Below are 6300 nucleotides of genomic sequence, written 5' to 3'. Positions count from 1 at the left end.
GAATCTCTAGATTTCTTAATGTATTCAATAAAATTACGCATTCTACACTATCGTAGGCTTTCGAAATGTCTAGTGTCACAATAGCACCTATCTGTCTCTGTTGCCGTACTAATTTTATTCCACTTTATAAATCCACGTGAGCATGCCAGATTGAACATGATGGTCGGGATACAATTTGGCAGGGACTTACTTTCGGATTGGATTGGATTTCCTTCGACGTTGGACTTACCTTCGGCGCTCTCTGTCATATTTTATATCCATCATCGTCTTATTCTGCCCACATGGCACATAACAATATTTAGAGCTTTCATGCTCTTAATTGCTTGCGGAAATCAGCATGCACACGCCTACGCCCGAGCGCATGCACACCGGGAGCCTCCAGAGGGCCGCGCCGAGCAGTGCAACCCCAAGCTCATACCATTAACCTACACGCACATCCCACAACAATATCGCCTTTCGCGAAGAACACTACCGCCGCCTCATAATGCTCTAACGCGAGAGGAAGCTGTAATATGGCAAGAACGCCAAACAAACACACATCCGCATTTGAGTGTCTCCATACACCCTGCGCTGTATTCCTATAAATGCCCACACTGCGATCAATGCACAACACTTTAACACACGGTATGGGCTTGCGCAAGCAATCCAATCGAGCGAGAAGGGCAGCTAAGGCTGCTGGACTCCTGGACTGAGGGGACCACTCACCGCCACAGTGGTATAGAGCTACCTACGCTCGTGTGCTCTTTTGCATAAAGTTTACTGTCTCCCTCTCTTTGCGGCGTGCCAGTAACGTTATGTTTCAATGCCGAGGTGGTCCCTAACAGCCCCTCTATCCGAAACGCAACGAATGCCCCCAAGAAAGTTTCGCTAAATGCGGCCTGTCATATCGCAGTTAGATTTGGGCTTTCGTATCTCTGACTTAGAATGATCTAAACGCGATTGCGTAGGCTCCTATTTCAGGTGTGAATCATTTAATTTTATCGTCAGCTAGAAGATCCCGTGTTTGTGCACTTTTATGCCGTCGCGCCGGGCAAGTCGCGCCATCTATCAGTTAGCGCCGTGAAAGTGGTTAGACAGAACGATACCGGCAGACTGAAAAGTGCTTGAAGTATGCAAATAATGGTTATCGTATTAAATATCGTCAGTTGCGAGAAAAACTGCAGTGCGCTATGTGGTTAAACATACTTGGTTTCACGCGCAACAATCAACGGGCCAGACTGGAGCGAGTATGCACACCCAGGACACCGAGCACAAACTATCAACTATTGATATTTCAGAAAAAAATATATATATAGCCTACTCACATGCCAACCTTTATTGTGATATCAATGATATGTACACTCCAGTGGAATTCTCGCCATCGCTGCAATATTCCGTGTTCAAGTCCGAGGGCCAAGAGAATGAGTGGCCCGCGCACCGTATGCTTCGCGTGCGAGGGCAAGCGGGCGAAGGTGAGCAGAGAAGGATACGTGTGTAGCTTGATGCGTGCCGTCTTCCCGCGCGCCCAATGTTGGAGGTGATGTGATCGAGCGAGCGCTACGGTATATACGGGAGAGCGCGTGGCTCTCTGCGCGGCTGAGCGCATACCCGGCGAGCGCGCCGTATACTTGCAGGTCATCTGCGGCGGTGTAATGTCTAAGGCCAAACAGAGATGGTTTCCCGCGCGCTGTTTTCCCCGCGCACCTAGAGTTGCAGGTGGCGTAGTCCGAGTTTCGGAGACGCGGCACCGTTGAAATGGTGAGGCGAGCGGCGGCAACGAAGCGTTCTCTCGCCGCTGCCGGTGCACCTTATATCCCGCCAGTGTTGCGAGAGCGAGGTGCTCACGGTCATTGAGTGGGATCTGTTTATCTGCTCCCGGGTGACACATACGTCTTTGGTTAGCAAGTGAATGTTTACTGTAATTTATTTGGCCTGGAAAAAATACGAACCTTGCTTCGTGTAATTGTCTAAGAATTTGCTGAAAATGCCGCAGTTTTGCGTCTCAGGTGAAACTGCAATCTTTTATTCTTTTTTTTTGACCGAAAACACTGCCTGGCTGTTGCTTAATATAGCCAGTCCTACGAACAAGTCACGCATTTCGTTCAACGACGCATCTTTATGGCTACGCTATGGCACAAGCCCGTCCACTATCACGAGCTTTTGAACATCTTCCGGGAGCATACAGCCAGTACGCTTCCACCAGTACTTCTTTGTGCGCCCAGCCTTGGCCATGGAGCTCTTGACCCTCGCCATTACGGTTTCGGGTATCGCCTTCAATGGTTTTCTCAGAAGTAGCATGAACCAGGATCCAGAGCCTGTAACAGACAACGTCGCGAGTCAGATTTACTAAATGGGTAGATAAGTAATGATTTTCGTTGCACTGCATTTTGAAGTGTCAAGTAAGAATTTGTGATTTAATGTGCTGTTAAAACGTGGCGTGAACGCTGGCTTTATTGCAAGCGTAGGGAAGGCTGAATAAAAATGTGGTTTTATGTGCCCTCGTAGGGGTTATTTAAACAGCTAGAGGGCGCTATTCAAGAATCACCTAATATTCCGTACCATTTGGTCTATGATTTTACCAATATTAATAAATATGCCTGTTATGGCGCTTACGGGATGCATGGTCTACACGCCTGTAATTTATGGACAATGCACAGTTTTTCACTACTTCAAATGTACTACACAGCGAGAGAAATCCCTGGCTTCTTTGACACTATATGGCGTTTGATTTTATTTATTTTTATTTTATTTATAGTCTCCCACAGTGCCCTTCTGGGCAATAGTGAAGGAGGAATATATGAACATGGACTGTAGACATGCGGTCCAATATACAAAACACATCCAGAATGCAAATGAAAAACAAGCAATACAACAGTTGAATGATAATACAATGCTGGACTTACTAAGACGGAGCAACTACGTTACACTCAGCTGCTGGCGCCCATGAGTCGGCGGCAAATTAGGCATCAGAAATCTATAGTTTCGGTATCAGCTGGCTTCGTCGACTGTCTTTCACTCACCGCCTTCCCAGCAGTGGTGCACGAGGGCCCACGTCGAATAGTCGGTATCTAAAATCTGCTGGAACTTTGGGTCTTCGCAGGTTGGATGAAGAAAGAGACAAGTGAAGAAACAGCGTAAAAAAACGGGGGAGACGTTGGCGTATGACTTTACGTAGTAGCAGAGCTGCTTACGCTATACACTTACGAGTTTTGTACCAGTACTGCCTAGTGCCGTTGAATAGAAGCTTGAGGCGATCTGAGCTTTTTATAGGGCTATAAGGTCTGCCGCCCGCCACATACAAAAAGAAAGAAAAGGCCGCAGTCAACGTAGCGAAATATAACACTTCGATTAGATTTCGTTATCAAAACAGAGCCCCGCAAGGTTTTATTAACAGTGGCTGAGCGGTTGCAGATCGCGAGGCCGCGGCATTGATTCCTGCTGCTACGGCCTCACTCCGACTGAGACGGAATAAAAAAAGTAAGAGCTAAAAAAATAAAACAGAACAACAGAATAATTAAAACATGCCAGTGTACTGAGGATGGTGATGCTTTATTAGAGGAAAGGCCGATAGGTCGGTCTGAGCTAGTTTGTTCTGGCTTTGCTACATATGCACATGGAAAGGAGGAAAAGGGACAAAAAATAACGAGGAACGACTAGGACAGCAAGAAGGGCTGCGTACATGCAACAATCGCATAACAGTGTGGTTTCCTTAACGTCTGAAGTCTAGTCCGGTGCGCTGCAAATATTCCATGGCAGCATTTGTGGCTCTTTGTGCTGCTGCGGTGGTGCCTTCAGATTTCGGTGTACGTTAAATACAGCGGCCCTTCGGGTGGTTAGAAATATTGTAAACTCCTGGTAACTCTGATATTCTAGGCGCTTTGTTCGTTTTGTCCACTTCCATCATGCAGCGCACAGCGACGTTGTTCACCGAGTAAACTTCGCAATTCATAATTCCCGCGATGACACTAACAGTGGCGCAGGTCACTGTTTTTCACCATTAGATGAACATGATCAGCGACCGGAAAAAAAAAGAAAAAGAGTCGCAGTTTCGCCCTAAAGGCGAAGCATCGATTGCGATAGCAGATTAGGAGACAACTATGCGAACTAAACAGTAGTTTTATCGGCCGTGTCAACTTGTGAACATTCGCTTACTAAATAAATTAACAAGCACGGTGTAACGCGTGCACAGGTAAACATGAACACATCGCGCTCGATGGCCGCGGGAACTCGCTGTCAGAACTCTGGAGTGAGCATGCGCGGCAGCAGCAGCGAGCGAATTGACCTTCGTGCCGTCTGTCGCTTCAAGGCGAAGTAAACGTCTAAAGCACAGCGCATACCAAGCTACCGGCACTAGTCGCACTTTGTCCACATCGCCGATCGCTGTGAACATGAGGCCCGCGCGGGCGCGCACTTTTTCCACGTCGCAGATCGCTTTCAAGATGCGGCGCGGCCGCGCCGCCGGAGTAAAACGCTCCCCCCCCCCCTTCTCGCCCCCCCCCCCCCCCCCCGCCCGTGCCTCGCGCGCGACAGAAGAAGCGTGCTTCCGCCCTGCCTTTATCCCTCGCGCGCGCGAGATTGCGCCGCAGTCATCGGCTGACCCTTGTAAGCTTTCACCCGCACATGCAGGGTACGGCGCGCGGCGACGATGTTACCTTGTTTGGACTTTATACGGAACCTCACACCGACGTCCACTACAACGGTCAGTAATTTATTTAAATAAATTAGAAATACTGCACTCTTTTGTTTCGCCAGCTTCTCTATAAACAATAAATTGTCCAATGAGCAAAGGATGAACACGAGAGGTGATAGGAAAGAACGTTCAGGCAATAAAGCGCATTTCGCAAACATGCTAAAACCACCGCTATAGAGAAAAAGAAACACAGCAAAAGGGCACATTGTGCACGCTATGCAACTAATATAATAATAATAATAATAATAATAATAATAATAATAATAATAATAATAATAATAATAATAATAATAATAATAATAATAATAATAATAATAATAATATTTATTTCCCGTGAAAAGAATTACGTGGTGGGGTTCTGGGTAAAATGTTGTGCGCAAGCAACTTGAACAGCCCAAAAACCCATCAATCACAAATCAATCACAAACACAAACCCAAATCAACCAATCAATTCAATCTGATAATACAAAACAAATAAATAAACCCACAAGGACATATTAAGTGTTAACTCAAATATACAATTCCACTTAAATCTCACTAAAGAAGGAAGGGAAGAAATTCACTCGCAATCCCGGCCCTGCGAAAGTAGATGTCCAGCAAAGCTGGGGAAAAGCGCCACTACAACTGCTGAGGGGGTATATTGTTCGTAAATGCGATATCATGATATGGCCCCTGAAGTGAAAAATCCGGCGCTAACATCCGATGGTACCAAAACCTATGTGACCAAGTGGTGACGCCATGTTTGACATGATGACGAAACGTGATTACATCATCACGTTAAACGTCGCGCGATGACGTTACCACACCGAAGGTCGCGTGATGACATCATCCTGTCAAATGTTACGTTACGTGAAAACAACATCGTCACGTGGCGATATCGCCTGATTACGTCATGCGATGCCTCTTGGAGCATGCGTGTGAGCATGCGGCCACGAAAAATCCCGACCAACCAGAGGCTAACAGCTTCTAGGTGGTCGGGATATAGGCAGAAGTAGGCAGCGCACTGCTTTTAGTGCCCCCTCGGCTGAGAGGAAGCCTTGTGTGAGGGAGAAAGGTGAAAGTAAACATCCCACTCTTGCTCTACGCGTTATTTTACACCCATAAAATTTTTGGAGTATACTTAATGAAAGGCATCGCACTCGCTTCAGGGGGTTCTCAATTTTGTTGAAAAAATTACTCCATATCTCCCGCTAAAGGGAACCATGTGTGGATGCGAAGCAGCGGGGAGATTGTTAGCTTGAGCGGGAGATGGTTTCGCGGCAGCAGCCCGAGCGCTCATCGTGGCGCTGCACAGGAGAGAGCATGAGGCGCGCGCGCTCCGTCATTTTTATACCGCGAAAATACCGTGGCGCCCCCAGCGGAGTATGCAGCTGTCGCACCACCTGTCGTGCGCGCCGCTCCGGATTCCTAGAGGAGAGAAAGGGGGGGGGGAGCGTAGGAGAGGAGAGAGAGGGGGAATTTTTGACAATTCGGATTTATCCGATAAACTCCGATTTCAAGGGTCAATATGATCTGGTTCCGGTATTTATCGAAAGGGCAAGTTCTAAGCGCTCATTTATATAACTTCTGGTTCGACCGATTTAAAGTTTACCGTGCATCGACAGTATCTAGGAGACCGCAACCATCGCACA

General features: G+C 47.3%; 1 long non-coding RNA gene across 1 annotated transcript; it reads right to left on the bottom strand.

The window, feature by feature from the left end:
* Positions 1-2102: 2102 nt before the first annotated feature.
* LOC119445442 (uncharacterized) lies at positions 2103-3261 on the bottom strand. The gene is made up of 3 exons (XR_005190577.2): positions 3184-3261; positions 3000-3071; positions 2103-2294 (listed from the first exon to the last, which is right to left on the bottom strand). It is a non-coding gene; the product is annotated as an uncharacterized LOC119445442 (long non-coding RNA).
* Between the last annotated feature and the right edge of the window lie 3039 nt (positions 3262-6300).

This window comes from Dermacentor silvarum, chromosome 3, assembly GCF_013339745.2.
Source record: "Dermacentor silvarum isolate Dsil-2018 chromosome 3, BIME_Dsil_1.4, whole genome shotgun sequence".
Taxonomy (NCBI): domain Eukaryota; kingdom Metazoa; phylum Arthropoda; class Arachnida; order Ixodida; family Ixodidae; genus Dermacentor; species Dermacentor silvarum.
This window is presented reverse-complemented; position numbering and strand designations above follow the sequence as displayed.